This window comes from Gobio gobio, assembly GCF_949357685.1.
Source record: "Gobio gobio genome assembly, chromosome: 12".
Lineage (NCBI taxonomy): Eukaryota > Metazoa > Chordata > Actinopteri > Cypriniformes > Gobionidae > Gobio > Gobio gobio.
This window is the reverse complement of record NC_137105.1, coordinates 18,673,804-18,691,747: the sequence shown is the minus strand read 5'-3', so window position 1 is coordinate 18,691,747 and position 17,944 is coordinate 18,673,804. Positions and strand designations below refer to the sequence as shown.

At 37.9% G+C, this 17,944-nt stretch overlaps 1 protein-coding gene and 1 long non-coding RNA gene across 3 annotated transcripts in view; one reads left to right on the top strand and one right to left on the bottom strand.

The window, feature by feature from the left end:
- The window catches only part of nbas (NBAS subunit of NRZ tethering complex), a 262,104-nt gene that overhangs the window by 6,917 nt on the left and 237,243 nt on the right, over window positions 1–17,944 (bottom strand). The window lies entirely within an intron of this gene.
- On the top strand, window positions 142–4,391 carry LOC307135383. 2 transcript variants are annotated; one of them, XR_013817672.1, is made up of 7 exons: window positions 142–231; window positions 1,971–2,044; window positions 2,303–2,350; window positions 2,434–2,517; window positions 2,668–2,873; window positions 3,041–3,409; window positions 3,508–4,391. It is a non-coding gene; the product is annotated as an uncharacterized lncRNA (long non-coding RNA). The 2 variants fall into 2 exon arrangements; XR_013817673.1 differs by lacking the exon at window positions 142–231 and having other exon boundaries at window positions 1,905–2,044.

The following is a 17,944-nucleotide window of genomic DNA, read 5'->3' as shown; positions in this document are numbered from 1 at the left end:
TCTCATTGTACTTTTTGTATTGTACTTGTCTATACATGTACTAATTTAAAAAAATAAAAAATAAAAAAAAAACAGAGAAGTACCTCCACCGGCCGAGAGGGGCAGTATACCTAAAAAAGGCGGAAGACAAACCGGTAAAACATACAGATTTACCAACAGCTGCCGCTCATCACATGGTTTTAGTATTTGAAGAGAGGAGATCAGAAAATATCCTCGACTACGAGCGTTTAAGTAAGTACATGTTTCCTTTTTGTGTCACACAATATTATGTTCATTTTTGATGTATATACCGGTAGGTTGTTTTAATTAGTTTGTTCAGACACGCACGCTGATATAGTGCACTATAGGGCTCGGGCGTATGACGTCATTACTTTGCGTGGCGGCCATGTTGATGGCCTCATTTGCTGCTACTCGGACTACTGCGCACTGTTTATAGACGTGCTCCCTCTCAGTCGTGTGTCTTAATTTGGCGTTATTATTGGAAACCATGGTAAACCGTTGCTGCATTGTGGGGTGTAACACTAGATCACATAATCGCCATGGGAAAAAGTTCGAAAATGGATTAACTTTCCACCGCTTTCCTGCTTGGAGACGCAACCACGGAGACCAAGTATGCTCGCTTGGATCGCGGCTGTAAGACAAACTGTTACCTGGGGATATGGTGTTGGCTGATCGCGGCTTTGACATAAAGGACAGTGTGTGGGACTTATGTGTGCCGAGGTAAAGATCCCTGCTTTCACAAAAGGACGCTGTCAGCTGGATGCAAGAGATGTGGGGAGCACAAGAAAAAATGCCCACCTCCGAATTCACGTGGAAAGGGTGATTGTAACCGTCCGCAACAAGTACACTATTTTGTCAGATAAAGTACCGATTCACATGGTGTTGCCAAGCAAGGACGAAGACATGACATTCCTCTATAAGATTGTGTCTGTATGTTGTGCTCTGACAAACATGAGCCCTAGCGTTGAAATAAAATAAATGTGCATTAAATACAGCCATAAGTGTCTGTTGCATCCATACCCACAATCTTCAAAATAAATATACTTAAATCAATATAATGTGCAAATGCAAGAAGTGTCACACAATCGCAATAACCGTATAATGTGCAAAAGCAAGAAGTGTCACACAATCAGATATTTTTCAGTGTTTATTTGCAAGTAGTGCAACCCGAGAACACAGAACGGTGCAGAATGCTTCAAGATAAAAGGTTAACGTTACATAGGCTTCATGGTCTGCAGCTCCTGAACCCATCCATTTGTGAACTGCAAATTTCATATAAATCCAAACCGTTAATAGTTCCAATTTTGTCCATATACCGGTCCCTGGCTTCCCTATTTAACGTATCTCGGTAAATTCCACATCCTTTTCGGGATTTTAACATAGTTTTTCTTTCTCCCAACTCTGCTTCTCCTCGTTCGATTTGCTGTATGTTTACATTCGCGAGGCCATCAACATGGCCGCCACGTCCCAGAATGCAACGCAACGCCCGAGCCCTATACACAGTGTTAGCTAACACGTGCTGTTTCGCCTTTTTTACACACTGAGTTCAAGCATGTTCTACATGTTAAAATGTATCTAGCTACTGTAGGTAAGTTAGCCAAAGCTTTACATCTAGAAAGACTTAAGTTTAACTTTTGGTGTTTTCTAACAAAACAGAATGATGTATATAGGTTATTTAAATTATTTTGTTAGTCCGAACAAGCATGCTGCTAGGTCAGTTTTAGCAAGTGTTAGCTAACATGTGCTGTGTTGCTACTTTTCTTCTAGCATTTAAGGTCATTTATGAGTTATTTCTCTGAACTGCTGTACTTATTATGTTTGAGGACAATGCAGTTTTCTTGAATCACTACACTGAATGAATACATTTTACTGTTCCACATTTGGCTGACCAGTTTTTCCCCCCACAGCATAGCTACTGTATATTCTGTATTTAACGTTAACAATGCGGTTTTGTTCACATTTTCTTGCAGATACCTTGACCAGAGCACAATCGGTTATCTTCATCCAAGAGACCTACTATTGGACAATCGTTTCGGCTTTCAAGGTAAATAAATTGTTAGTCACAATGTCTAGTTACTGGGCTATAAGGAGAAGAATATTGAAAGGAGTTGAGATGGACAAACAGGAAATTGCAGATGTTGGAAACTTTAACAGTATGGAAAATTGTGCCTGTAGTTGTTGTTTTATTTATATATATATATATATATATATATATATATATATATATATATATATATATATATATATATATATATATATATATATATATATATATAATTAAAATAAAATATTTTTTATGTAGATTTCCAGAATGAGAACCAAGCCCTGAGGGAAAGCAATGCACGAGCAGGTGAGAACATGCACTCTTTCTTAAATTTTACTTTTTTGACTGTGATGTAGGTCCAAAATTACCAAATGCCTTTCATTTTGTAGCTTCGGATGACAGCGGCTCACTTCATGAGCAGGTGAAGCAAGTTGGGACAATGTTGACGACGTTTGCTCGTACTGGGCAATCAGGTACAACTTGCAAACAACACCTGTGGTTGTTGGTTTAATTCCCACTGGGGCCACCTGTACATGTAGTAGACCTAGTTGTAAATGTCATAGTTTAGTAGTTGAGGGACCAGGACTGACTGCTTTATTCTTTTATTCTGTGAACCCCTGTAGGTGCAGATCAGACCCTAATGCTGCGACGTCTTGGAGAGTTTGGCGATGTTGTGCGTAGCATGGACAACAAAATGGACACTATGCTGCAACATTTCAGTGCCAATGTGTCTTTTGGAGAGTTATCCCTGCCAGGGGGTCTGTTACTCCCCCTCGACAACCCATTTGGCGTTGCTTGACAACAGTTTGAGGCAGGATAAAGAGCTCCAGTAAGTGTGCTGATTTTGTTTATAATGCTGTAGGGTAATCTAAAAAGTAAAATTTAAGATTGTACACTGCATATTCTACAGTCTAAATCACAGCCTGTCACATTTTTATATTTATGTATGAGAAGCTTCAGAGATATGTAATTTGTAACACTTTTTTGTATTTTCAGCTTCGGTTTTTGGCAATCAAATGTGGGAGGGACCTAAAGACAACCGTGTGGCGAATGCTTTAGAGCAGGGGTCTCCACACTCGGTCCTGGAGGGCCACTGTCCTGCAGAGTTTAGCTCCAACCTCAAATAAACACACCTGAACCAGCTAATCAGTGTCTTACAAGGCCCTAGTTAGACATTGATTAGCTGGTTCAGGTGTGTTTAATTGGGGTTGGAGCTAAACTCTGCAGGACAGCGGCCCTCCAGGACCGAGTGTGGAGACCCCTGCTAGAGTATCTTCTCTAATCACCTTTCCATTAATACAACCTGGACGGGTGTAGGGGATAAAGCATGTTTTAGAGACATGTTCCTGAAGACCATTGTTCAAAGTAATATATATATAAATATATAAATTTGTTATATATTTAAGTAGATGTGTGTGGCCTTATGACATTCACATGGAATGACAGATCTGTATTTTCTACAGGAGCCATCCGGAAGAACCCGGCAACCCAGGATGCCACTGATGAGGCGGTCCAGGTTAACGTTATGCGTTACCTGAAAGGAGCATCTGATCGTGAAGGTGGAAAAAGACGCCGCACAGCTGAGAGGGACCCACAGCCGACCTCTTACACCTAGGCTGACTACTGACACCTGGAACCCTTTCTTTATCCTGCAGTCAGTAACATCAAGACCCCTAAAGAAGCCAGAAGTTTCAGGCTACACTCACCCAATCCACACTGTTCACTGTGGAAATTACTTTTTTTTTTATTCCCTGTGACCCTGCCTTGAAGGCAGCTCCTTGGATAGATATGGGATGGCGAGGTTGTTTGTCCTTTATATAGGCGCACAAGAAATCACTGAAGATAAGCCAATTTGCGCTGCCTCATTCTGGAGGTCGGGGAAAACCGGAGAACCCATAGTCAGGCTTGTTATAATGTTCTGTTCTACTACTGTTCTATTCTTCTCCAGAGCTTTACTCTAAATTATTACCATTTATGCTATTGTTAGAAGTGGCTTGTTAAATGTGATGTTATACCTCGATTTATTTGGTATCCTGCACATTCTTTGGTACCAAATATCCTCATTATTTGATATAATATTTAATGGTAATTCTTTTCATCCCAGAGCTGACCTATTTGTTATTAACAAATATTGTAAGTGTTATAATTTGCTTGTAAGGCTGTTTTTTTTTTTTTTTTAAACCAAAATTTAATTGGAAACATGCAGGTTCTTTAGTAAAAATGTTTTTTGTTATTTATAGGCCTATTTAAGCTTATTTATTGTCTGTTATATTTAATTTATATTATCTTGTATCATTGACAGTTAATGTACTTTGAAATGTGGAATAAAAATGCCAAATGGGAATTTATCTGGTTTGTTCAATTATTATCCATCATAAACTGCATGTTACAAATATATGAATAATAAATAAATATATATATTATTTATTACACAATAAGCGGAGGCAGATCGTTCGAAAAAAGCGTTTGCCTCCGCCGGGCCGCCTTCTGGTATAAAGGCGGCGGAACGGCGGTTTGCCTGCGGGCCGGCGGCGGTACGAAGGCGGTAGGAAGCCGGCTGCCGCTTTTAAAAAGCGGTTGCCGCCGGCGGTGCGCCGTCAAACGTGTTTGCGATTACGCAATTCTGACGCTTCTACAGCCGCCGGATCACCGCCGGTGGTCCGCCGACTCATTGCTATCTGGGAAGGATTCATGGGCAATTTCACGGTGCAAAGTTTCGGAAGTGACAGTGAAATAGTAACGCATTAAAGCAATGCAAAGGCAGACTAATAGATTAATAGAAAAATATTTGTTTTTCTAAATAATCTTAAATGTCTGACTGTACACTCACTGCTGTGGTGGAGCCGTTGCTTAGCCTACATCTGGACTTTAATAGAGCGTCCTCAGTGATTTCAGAAGCACCCTCAGTGATTTGATTATGATACCTGTAGGCATACTAGGCCAAAGATAAGATAATATGGCATACGATGGCCAAATAAAAATATATTTATATTTTTTTCATTTATTTTAAGTTATATTGTGCTTTGTTTGTATAATGTCTGCTGGAATGCTAATTTTTGTTATATTTTTTAATTGTAGTTTTGTAATTTATTTAAAAAGAAAAAAGAAAAGAGCAAGACAAAATAGTAAAAAGCTACTTTTTACTATTTAATTTATGTAATGGTGAAAAAATCGGCAAAATAAATGAAAAAAAAAATTTCGTATTCGGCTTCGGCCAAGAATTTTCATTTCGGTGCATCCCCAAGTTGAAATTGAATTGTTGATATCAAGAATGAGCATTTTAACGAGAAAAAATTTAATTGTTGATATCAAGAATTCATATCCTGTGAATGAATAAAAGTAAAAACTGCTTGCCATAGAATTCAGACTGCACGATTTTCAACGTCGTCAGATCACTGTTCTTTTCACACTGCATGACTATCTGGGGTAGCATTCAATCCAAATTGTCTGTGCACTGATTTGCAGCAAAAAGGAGAAGAAAAAAAAAGATTATGGAGGAGGAAAAGGTTGGGGAAATGCGGGGAGCAAGAATTGTGTTCTGCAAAGAGAGTTGGAGGTCAATAAATAATTTTGCAATGTGCTGCTGTTGCGGCTGGTCAAGCAAATGTTTGTGCTGTGTTTCTGTTTGTATCTATTAAAACACTGATATTCTGGTCTATAACCTCCTGCTGCCCTGTATCTTGCTCTCTCATTGGCTGTAGGTCATCGCCAATGTAATTTTCAGTCAGAACACATTTCACACAGCAGGATTCTCTCAAATCGAGTCTTTGATAATTTGCGTGATTGTCACATGTGAACGAGCACCGATTTGCCTATGATTTCAGGCATTTATTAACATCGGGCCTAAAATCGTGCAGTGTGAACTCAGTGTGAAGACAGAGAGCAGAAGAGGGCTGAGTCAGAGTAATGGCCGAGTCCAGATTGCAAGACAAGACCAACACCTTAAAAACACAATCAAGACCATATTTTCATGGTTATTGTCTTGACCCTCTTCTGGTCTCTTACTTCGCTCATAATAAAATAATTTCAAATAAAATCAATGTTTCAGGTCCCTTTATTTTTTTTATTGGCTTTGTTAATGGGTTTTAATTTTTGACAATAGACGTGTTACCATTACCCGTCAAATTGCGAATTGAAAATATGCCAGATGGAAACGCGTCATTTTGCGAAAGATTCTCATATATCGCAAAAAAAAGGTTTTATGCTTGCATAAAGTTGTTTTTCAGGCAATTCGAAAAAGGAATATTTCGCGAAACTGCAATTTAAGTCGATCATTCTTTAAAGATGACGTGGTATGTTTGGACAGAAGATGAGACAGTTCTTTACTAAACTCACAAAAGACAAAATAATTATGCGAATACCGGATTGTAAACAACAAAGTAATACCAACAATTTATCAAGACCTTAAGCAGATCGTAGGGAGAAACACCCAGAAATACCTCATAAGTTATAGTATAAGGAGCTTTCCTTGCTATTTATGCTTGGATAACACACCTACGTCTTCAATAAAAAATAATGCCTGGGATATACGTAAACCTACCAACATCCGTTGCCATGATTTTTGGAATGACTTATTGTGAGAGGGAAAAAAATGTTTTAGTCGCATAACATTGGAAAATTTTTAATCAACATTTAGAAAATATCGCATAAGTTGTCGCAAATCGCAATGGAAACGTGGCTAATGACTGACTATTCATTATCCCTTACCTATATTTTATAGCATTAGAAAGATGTGTGACTATTTGGAATTGATATAGTAATATTTTGAATTAAAAAGCATGTTTTAATAGAGAGTACATCTGAAAGTAAAACCGCTTTGAGGGCCATACTTGAGCCATTATTAGTGGTAATTTTATTAGCAGAAGTAAATGAGTTTGAAATGAGCAACATCGGCAGAGAGTGAATTAACACAGACATGGTTAATGTTGCCAAGCATGCTTCTCAGAACAGTCCGTATGACTTCTGCCACACCAAGGATCTGCACTGGCTTCACCGTCCAAAACACACACAACCTTAAACAACAAGCAATAAAGCTGCAAGACAACTCACTTTATTCAGGCTCAAAGATGCAATACCCAGAATATAACAGCAATGAGAAAATAACCTTCTAATGCATAATCAGCTACAGTATGTCAATTTATAATTTTTGACATATTTACTCTTATTATGACTCCTTTTTTCTTGTGTATTTGAGGGTGAATTTCTCCTCCACCCCCTCAAAGCCTCATGCAGTTTTTCACTCTTTTTCTTCTTTCTAGCCAAGATGTATGTGGAGAGCCTTTAGAGACAGCACAGACGGAGCTAAAAGGTCGAAGAACAGCAAGTGCAGTGTGTGTGTGAGAGAGAGAGTGAAAACAGAGAGAAAGAGTGTGTCGAAGAAATTGAGAGAGGATGATAGAAGGAGGGAGGGAGGAAAATAAGAGGATGAAGGGAAAAATGAAGAGCATGGAGAGAGTCGGAGCTAAAATGTCGAGCGCTGAACTGTGAAGAAAGATCGGCCAGCTGTAGAAACCACTTCATAAAGAGGGAGAGAAACAAAGAGAAAACGAAAAACGGCATGACGGAGGAGAGAGAGAGCTGGCACATGGCCTATAATGTTTCAAATGCATGCCGATGATAAAAATGATGTGGCTTGTGAAAAATCATTTGAATTTTTCTTCATTTGAAAGGAATGAAGATGTGAATATGAGAGAGCAGTAATGTGCTGTTAAGATATTCTACTCATCACCTCCTTCCAACAGATAGACAAGAGCAATCCCACATTCTCCTTGATTGAAACTCCATTTCTGATCGTTGCAAGGTGAAAAATGAGAGAGAAAATAAAACGAGAGAGAAAGAGCTGCAAATAGCAATCACTTATAAAGTAGCATATACTGTATTTTCCAGATATAAGACACGCCAGTCAAAATTACATTGAGGGAAGAAAAAAAAAAACGCAGCAGATAAGTCACAGGGCTTGACATTAACTTTTTTTGCTCACCAGCCACTGTGGCTAATGGTTTTTCCAAAGTTACAAGCCACTCAGCATTTTCACTGGTCACAATTCTCCTGTTTGGAAATGACATTTTATATGATTAAAGTTGACTTTGGCATGCTTAAATTACTTGATTTTGAGTCATTTTACTTGATTTAGAAGATTTAAAACCCTTTAAAACATTCAAATGCAGAGTGACCACCCAAATCAAGACTAGGCTACATATCAGCTGGTATGTGCAGGTGGGCAAGGAGTGGGCAATTTGAGCATAGGCTAACATGAGAAAAATAGGATTATTTTTGTTAGGCTATATAAAAGAACAAAGAAGCAAATTAGCAAATAGGTTTATTTAATATGTATACATTTATTTAACATCTGTAGTTGTTTGATTAACATTAACGACAGACAGGTATTTAATTGGGCTGCTGAATGCATGGTTGTAATATTCGGACACATATCCAGTTATTACCCCCCTGTTTACATACACTTAAGCCGTAACTGTGTTCATGTGAGATACTCCACACGATGAACATTTTGACATCTGTGTGCGCGTGTATTTGACTATTAATGCGCAAGGAGAACTGATCGTGCGTGCGACAGAGAGAGAGTGCACGCAAGAAAGCGCTTCTGTTGTGTGTCATTCAGCGCGATTCCGCCCACTAACTGCAAGTTAATCGATAAAGAATTGTAATTTTGTGATACAACGGTCTTGCCATTTCATTTGGCTGTAGGCTGAAATTATATTCAACCCGCCAAAGTGTCTATGTGAGAGTGGCTGCCTTACCCGCCACAGCTGAAATCTACCCGCATTTGTCGGGCTGGCGAGTGTTAATGTCAAGCCCTGTACCTACATTAAAAAATAAAATACTGGTAAATGAAGCAAATATTCTAAGCGCGATACACAGTATTTTAGTTCCCCTAACTCCACAAAATTCATTTAAATTTAATGGTACACAGAACAAGAATGAAAAATGCAAATATAAAATAAATTATAAAGGCATTCTTTTTAAACAACAAGCCTAAATAAATTAGCTCAATTACCAGCGTGCAGTAAATGTGCTATAAAAATAAAGTTGCCATGCCTTAGTTTGCAGAAAAAGCCCAATGTGAGGAGAAATAAAAACTAAAACACACAAGAACATTTCTGTACAAACACAGAGACCAGTAATGAGTAATTTGCCTATGTTGACCAATATTTACCATTCATGATTTCTGTTGTTTAGACAAGAAAAAATTTATTTGATCTGCAGCGATTGTGAGGAAGGAATAAATTAAGTAAAGAGGGAAATAAGGAAAAAAAGAAGGAAGTAATAATGGATGGATCCAATGTATGTACGCATGTATGTATGGACGGATGACAGAACACAGGCCAGTCAGGAGTTCTTGGCATGGCAGTGAGTGCGTGTCAGAAAGAGAGCATGAAAAAGACAGAAAGCGGATCTGTGAAACTCCTCTGGACAGACAAGCACAGAGAGAGAAAAATGAACAGAATGAGGAGACAGCATACAGATGGCATCAAAGCATTTACTATATTCAGCTACAGGTGTGTGCGCAGACATGCATCTCCACCCTCTTTCATGGTAATTCTTCAAATATTTGGTGCTGCATTATTAATACATACCTCATGAGCAGTGCTTATTGAACCACTACTGCTGGCAACTCAGTAGGAGCATTATACAGTCCACTACATTTTTTTGCAGTATGTCACGGAACGGCGGCCTGCACTCATATCGACAACTCCCTGCTTTCTTCAGTCGCCACCCTGCCCTAAAGTTCTGCGGTCTAAACGACAGCAGTGGGAGTCAGATGAGGGGCCGTTACGGAGCACCGGTGGAGGCGTGATGAGGTGCACCTGAAGTCAATGGTATTTTGTCACTGCCATAAACTGCAACAGTGTGGATTTTCTCAGGAGACTATATATGTGCTATATTAATATAATAATAATTATTTTTACTTTTATTTATATAATATATCAGAATAACATTATGACCTAATACTGTGTTGGACCAACTTTTGCTGCCACAACAGCCCTGAACCGTCGAGGCATGGACTCTACTAGACCCCTGAAGGTGTGCTGTGGTATCTGGCACCTGTACATTGTGTGGTGGGGCCCACAGATTAGGGCTGTGCAATTAATCGAATTTCGATTTCGATTTTGCCTCCCAACGATCACCAAAATAGTACAATCGAGAAAAAACGATTATTTTGCCATGTTCAGTTTTGCAAGAACACTCTTATTTTGTCTTGCGTTCTGAATGAAACGCGCACGCGCTCATCCGCCCCTCCCGAAGCCACAAATCTCTCTCAGGTCGTGAGCCTCGTGTGCATATCATCCGCTGGAATTTAAAAACTCGGCGCGAGTAAAGATGGCAGAAGGAGGGCCCTTACAGTTAACAGTACGGCAGTTACAGCAGCGTTTGGTGAGCAAAAAAGGCAAAACCAACTCCGTTGTCTGGGAACAGTTTGGCTTCGAGGAATCGGACGACGAGCAGAAACATGCTACGTGCAAGATTTGCTGCATGGTAGTGGCTGCAACGCAAGGGAACACCACAAATTTGTTTAACCACTTGAAAATTAAACAGAGTGACCTATGACAATCTGATAAAGAAACAAAAACTGACGAGAGCAGGGGTGCCGTGTAAACGTCCTTTTTTTCCCCTCATATTTTTCAAATAATTCTCTCTTTGTAAACTTTCGAATATGACCAGTCGTTTTCGCCGTCATCACCCGGGTTTAGTGCCAGAAGACGCGAATGAGAAGCCGCGCGCGCTGCGAGAAAATGTATCTCTGTGCTCATCCGAGAGCGCGCACACGTCTCTCAGCGCGCAAATATTGAGCTCTCTTTCAAGTCTTGCTCTTGAACGGACAAACTCACACAAAACGTATGTCAACATGTCCAACTTGATGAGTATCCTAGCAGACATAGTCTGTATGCCTTAAGTGAACTTTATACAGTCGATAAAGACGACGCATATCCGATCATTAGGTCTTAAAGAGGCAGTAGCCTTTACTGCTGTCTGTTTAATGTCAAACAACAAAAGACAAGGACATCATTCACTGCACTTGATTGAATAGCTTTTGTAAGTTTAATAGGATTAATCTTAAATTTATGCACTCAAATATGCAATGTTATTTTACATTTGATACATTTCTGTACCTTATATCTATATCTTATTTATTTGTGGTTATCATTTTTACGTGAATACTTTTATACTTTGATTTGAATATATGTTATATTATTTATTGTAATAGTTCAAAAAGTACAACAAATGTTACAATTTCAATTGAATTGTTGAAAGGTGTATTTTTAATAAATGCAACACATTCCCAAAGTCATGCGAAATAATCGTGTTACATAATCGTGATTTCAATATTGACCAAAATAATCGTGATTATGATTTTTTCCATAATCGAGCAGCCCTACCACAGATGCTCGATTGGATTGAGATCTGGGGAACTTGGAGGCCAAGTCAACACCTCAAACTCGTTGTGCTCCTCAAACCATTCTTGAACCATTTTTGCTTTGTGGCAGGGTGCAAAGAGGCCACAGCCACCAGGGAATACTGTTTCCATGAAAGGGTGTACGTGTTTAGGAGTCAATGCCTTATGGGAAGTTGACATGTTTGCACACAATGTGTTATTTGAGTGTTGATTATTATATCTAAACATTAATATCAGCTGAATTTAGCCTAATAGTTTGGGCTCTGTTGTTAACCTTTATTATTATAGTAATAATGTGCAAGTAAGGGCTCCCTATATAGTTTACAGCATTATCTTTAAGAAACGTTTAGTTATAATTGAATTCATTTAAGGACAGACACAATTTTTTTCAGTAAACCACTGTTTAATAAAAATAAATAAAAAGCAATTTTGTAAAACTGCTGTACCGAACCGTGACTTCAAAACCGAGGTACGTACCGAACCGTCAGTTTTGTGTACCGTTACACCCCTAATATATATATATGTATATATATTTATATATATATATATATATATATATATATATATATATATATATATATATATATATATATATATATATATATATATATATATATATATATATATATATATACACACACACACACACACACATACATATTAGGGGTGTAATGATATTCAAACCGAACCGAAAACCCGCGATACACCACCCACGGTACGAACCGCGAATCTCTCATGTCGAATCGAACGTGCCCCGCTCCCTGCTGCGCCGGCCCAGCTCTCACTTCACTTTATACCACACAATATTTTTTCTTCTTCTTGACATTTGATTAAATAGTAATAGTACACTTTTAACAACTAATAAGAGATGTATTTTTACAAATTATCATTATAATAATATTATTTACTAAATATACACTAACTTTTGTCTTCCAAGTGCGTGTCACGTGACTTGGGTGATCGCTAAAGTTGCATGGTGGATGGACAAAGAGAGCCAGGTGGGCTAAATGCTACCTTGGAGTCCCAGCAACATCGTTCTTTTCGTAGCTTGTTACAAAAAAAAAAAAATTCTCTCTCACCTCAGAAAACCGCTTTCCTGTCATGTCAGCAGCTATACTGTACTCGTAGTGCAGACTCTTCAATAACGCGCAAGTGCAACGGCGCACGCTGTATATCACTTCATATATAAAGCACAAGAGAAACTATGAGTTTACGTCATCAATTCGTAAGTCATGAAATAAAAGTACCAATAAATCATTAGTGAGGTGGCTACTTTATTGTATTAACAAAAACTGCAATTTATATTTAACTTATAGGCCTATATGTTTATTTATCAGTACTAGTCATATTCATACAATTTATGTGTTTGTTAAGTAGGCTAAAGTGGGACATTACTTGTGTGTGTGTGTCAATTTTTATGAAATAAATGTGCTTGTTTTTTTTGTTTTGTTTTTTAAAGCATTATGGTAAATGGTAAAATGAGTAGATTATTTCTGACTATACAGTGGAGGCATTTTTTTATTTTAGTTTACTCAGGTATGCTAACTGCTCTAAAGAAAACGTGAATCCAATGTATAAAGTTAATAAAGATAGCCTACAGTTAATAAGTTAAATTATTGTTGTTGTTGTTATTATTAGGCTAAGTTAAAAGTGAATCTAGTGTTATAATTGCTGGTGCCTTGCCATGAACCCTGCCACACAGCAAACAGAACCGAAACTAACCGTGGCTCGCAAACCGTGATATGAACCGAACCATGGCATAGGTGTATCGTTACACCCCTAATATTATTTATTATATATATATATATATATATATATATATATATATATATATATATATATATATATATATATATATATACAGTGAGGAAAATAAGTATTTGAACCCCCTGCTATTTTGCAAGTTCTCCCACTTCAGGGGTCTGAAATTGTCATCGTAGGTGCATGCCCACTGTGAGAGACAAAATCTAAAAAAAAAAAATCCAGAAATCACAATGTATGATTTTTTAACTATTTATTTGTATGATACAGCTGCAAATAAGTATTTGAACACCTGTCTATCAGCTAGAATTCTGACCCTCAAAGACCTGTTAGTCTGCCTTTAAAATGTCCACCTGCACTCCATTTATTATCCTAAATTAGATGCACCTGTTTGAGGTCGTTAGTTGCATAAAGACACCTGTCCACCCCATACAATCAGTAAGAATCCAACTACTAATATGGCCAAGACCAAAGAGCTGTCCAAAGACACTAGAGACAAAATTGTACACCTCCACAAGGCTGGAAAGGGCTACGGGGAAATTGCCAAGCAGCTTGGTGAAAAAAGGTCCACTGTTGGAGCAATCATTAGAAAATGGAAGAAGCTAAACATGACTGTCAATCTCCCTCGGACTGGGGCTCCATGCAAGATCTCACCTCGTGGGGTCTCAATGATCCTAAGAAAGGTGAGAAATCAGCCCAGAACTACACGGGAGGAGCTGGTCAATGACCTGAAAAGGAAACCACCATTTCCAAGGTTACTGTTGGTAATACACTAAGATGTCATGGTTTGAAATCATGCATGGCACAGAAGGTTCCCCTGCTTAAACCAGCACATGTCCAGGCCCGTCTTAAGTTTGCCAATGACTATTTGGATGATCCAGAGGAGTCATGGAAGAAAGTAATTTGGTCAGATGAGACCAAAATAGAACTTTTTGTGTTTGGAGGAAGAAGAATGATGAGTACCATCCCAAGAACACCATCCCTACTGTGAAGCATGGGGGTGGTAGCATCATGCTTTGGGGGGGTTTTTCTGCCCATGGGACAGGGCGACTGCACTGTATTAAGGAGAGGATGACCGGGGCCATGTATTGCGAGATTTTGGGGAACAACCTCCTTCCCTCAGTTAGAGCATTGAAGATGGGTCGAGGCTGGGTCTTCCAACATGACAATGACCCGAAGCACACAGCCAGGATAACCAAGGAGTGGTTCTGTAAGAAGCATATCAAGGTTCTGGCGTGGCCTAGCCAGTCTCCAGACCTAAACCCAATAGAGAATCTTTGGAGGGAGCTCAAACTCAGTGTTTCTCAGCGACAGGCCAGAAACCTGACTGATCTAGAGAAGATCTGTGTGGAGGAGTGGGCCAAAATCCCTCCTGCAGTGTGTGCAAACCTGGTGAAAAACTACAGGAAACGTTTGACCTCTGTAATTGCAAACAAAGGCTACTGTACCAAATATTAACATTGATTTTCTCAGGTGTTCAAATACTTATTTGCAGCTGTATCATACAAATAAATAGTTAAAAAATCATACATTGTGATTTCTGGATTATTTTTTTTAGATTATGTCTCTCACATTGGACATGCACCTACGATGACAATTTCAGACCCCTCCATGATTTCTAAGTGGGAGAACTTGCAAAATAGCAGGGTGTTCAAATACTTATTTTCCTCACTGTATATATAAACACAACTAGTGATTTATTCATTGAAACAATGCAAGTCAATGGGATACAATGCTATTTGGACTCCGCAATTCTTCAAAATATCTCTCTTTTTTTGTTTTCTGCAGAAGAAAGTCAAACAGGTTTGGACCAACATTATCATTATTAGGAACTGACATCACTAGGGAAGCAGAAAGCGAGTAAATTTACCTCTGCCTTTGAAAACGCCCAAAATTTACTTGTCAAGCTGAACAAACACTATTTGATTGAGTCTGAATATATTGCTCACAACAATCAGTGGTCCGAAACATCAATTGCTGCCAACAAATGAAAATAAAATGGTTTGATTTTTGTAATGGGGAAATGTCCTTTAAAGGCCCCAGCGGTGAGGTTAATGAAGCGACTTTGATCACACTGGAAGTCAGAAACATGAGCACACACACAGCCATAAATATTTCAGACCATAATCGTATAAAATCCCAGATAAAGGTAAACCCATCGATCCAGAATAAAATGCCTGAGCTCTCTAGGGGTGTCTGTCGTTTACATCCAAGTGTGTGTGTGTGTGTATAAGCCTGGTTGCATATTTGTTAGTGGCACTGTATCTGAGCGAGATGATCTGATTAAAAGCATAAATGTGCACACAAACATATTTATTTTTTAATCATAGTAGTCACTTCTATTGACCCAATGTTTTTATACTGATCTAATGATATTTTATCCACTAAGCCTACCCTCTTTTCATTAAGACATTATTAATTTAGATGTTTATTAAGGCATTTTGTTGTGGGGACTGTTGGTAAGTGATTTCAGTTTCTTCTATCCGTGTTTGGACATTTTGTTCACACACAAATAAAACAGCACATTAGCACAGTCTATTTACAAATCCACATAATGTTCACTAATATCTACTAATGCATACATGGAATACAGGAAGAGCTTGTTAAAAAATGTATGTTTTTTTTCTTTTGTGCGGGTTCTCAGTGCTGCAGCTTTAATTGGAATGACGGAGGGTGTTTGCCATCTCATAAATGATGCATGCTTGGCTTTTCTTTTATCATTTAAATCATAAATCTGGTTTGCATCAGGACAGAGTGGGACGAGGAGCGGGTCCAAAACACCGCTGGGTCTCTGTAGTCCCGGTTTCAGAGCAGCCCTCCTGAAAACTCCAAGTGGTTTTATTTTTACAGACGACAGTGGCAGAGGAGGAGGTGGATGAGAAATATATAACCACACACTACTATTACCCACATATTGGAGTTCAGCAACAATCTAATAAGATGTAAATCAGAGAAGGTAAAACAGAGAGGAGGTAGAAAAGATTCACACTCACAGAGGCCAAGGGCATCACTGGCTAGAATCGCCAATTTTGGTTTAAAATCACCTACTAAGGAGGAGACCATCTGACAGAAATGTAAACCAAGTTTATTTCGAGTTCACTTGCAGGTTACGGGCAGTTGAATCTTAAATAGATTGAGGGGTTGCGCTGAAAATAATCGCTCACTTTGATGGAGAATTTTTTTATTTTTCTGTCATGTCCTATTTTTAGCTGTCAGTAAAATACTGTAACACTTGATATTTTAATTTAACATTATTTTACAGCATTTATTAATTTGGAATGTTCATTTCTACATACACTAATACAATTTATTAGCATATGTTAATGTATTATGGACAAACATGAATTAACAATGAACAACTATTCATGAATTAGCCCAGATTAATAAAAGGAAAAATCAATGATACCAAATACAATATTTAATAATTTAATTTAATAATATAACTCATGTTAACAAATTGTAATTTGTGCTTTCTTCTTTATGGTAATGATACTGAAATAAATATACTACCATTACAAAATTTGGGGTCTGTAAGATTTTTTAAATGTTTTCGAAATGCTCACCAAGGCTGCATTTATGTGATCAAAAATATAGTAGAACTGTAATATTGTGAAATAGTATTACAATAATAATTTTCTTTTTCATTGTATTTGATGTAATTCTTTCCTGTGAAGGCAAAGCTGAATCTTCAGTATCATTAATACAATCTTCAGTGTCACATGATCCATCACAAATTCTAATATGCTGATTTGCTGCTCAAGAAACTTGTATTATCACAGTTGAAAACAGTAGTTTTTGGGGGAAAGTTGTTTTTTTAATTATTCGATGTTGTTAAACTTTTTTATATTCTTTTAAATGTTCAAAAGAACTGCATTTATTTGAAACAGAAATGTTTCATAATATTATAGAAGTCTTTAATGTCACTTTTTGTGCAGCAATTTAATCTTGATGAACAATAAAAATAATTTATTTAAAAAAAAAAAACACCTTACAGACCCCAAACTTTTGAACGCTAGTGTATATACCTTAAAATATAAATCTAAAAGATTCTTTATAACTGTCTAATTTAGTCAAATCTGGTAAATGCTAGAAAATGAATGGTCCAGGGAACCTTTGAATAGATAGATACCACCAGATATCACAATAATAGGCTACCTTTACACCTGTACTGAGTCGACAGAATTTTACATACATCGATTATGACAAAAACATAGTTTTTTAAGTCAGAAATTGTTCTAAAGTAAGGGTAATGGACTGAAAACGAAAGATATATAAAGGTGCAAGTGTTGAAGCGCCTACAATTTTCCAGCAAAATAGCTGCTGGGAGATTTTGCTGACTGTTGGCATGCCCGGAGATGGAAAGAGGAAAAGATGACTATTTTAAAAATGGCCTATACCAAAGGCATTCAGCCGAACTGCCGACTACTGTCCCTTTCTTCACATTACAGGCCCATTCATTCACATTTCCTGAACTGTGATTTCTTGGAAAGACCAGGTCTATCCACACAACGGAGCGAAGAACTCCTGCAGAGAAGAAAATGAAAGAGTGATTGTCTTAATGGTGGATTCCTTACAGTTCTAGGGTCAAATCTTCACAGTCTGACCAATTCTGACATCCGCACTATTTACGTCTGGAGTCGTGCTCATCCACGCGCAGTCTTTGCTTTGAACAGTCTAATTATGGGCCAATGGTATACATATTGTATTAGTCAGTGTTCTTCTTA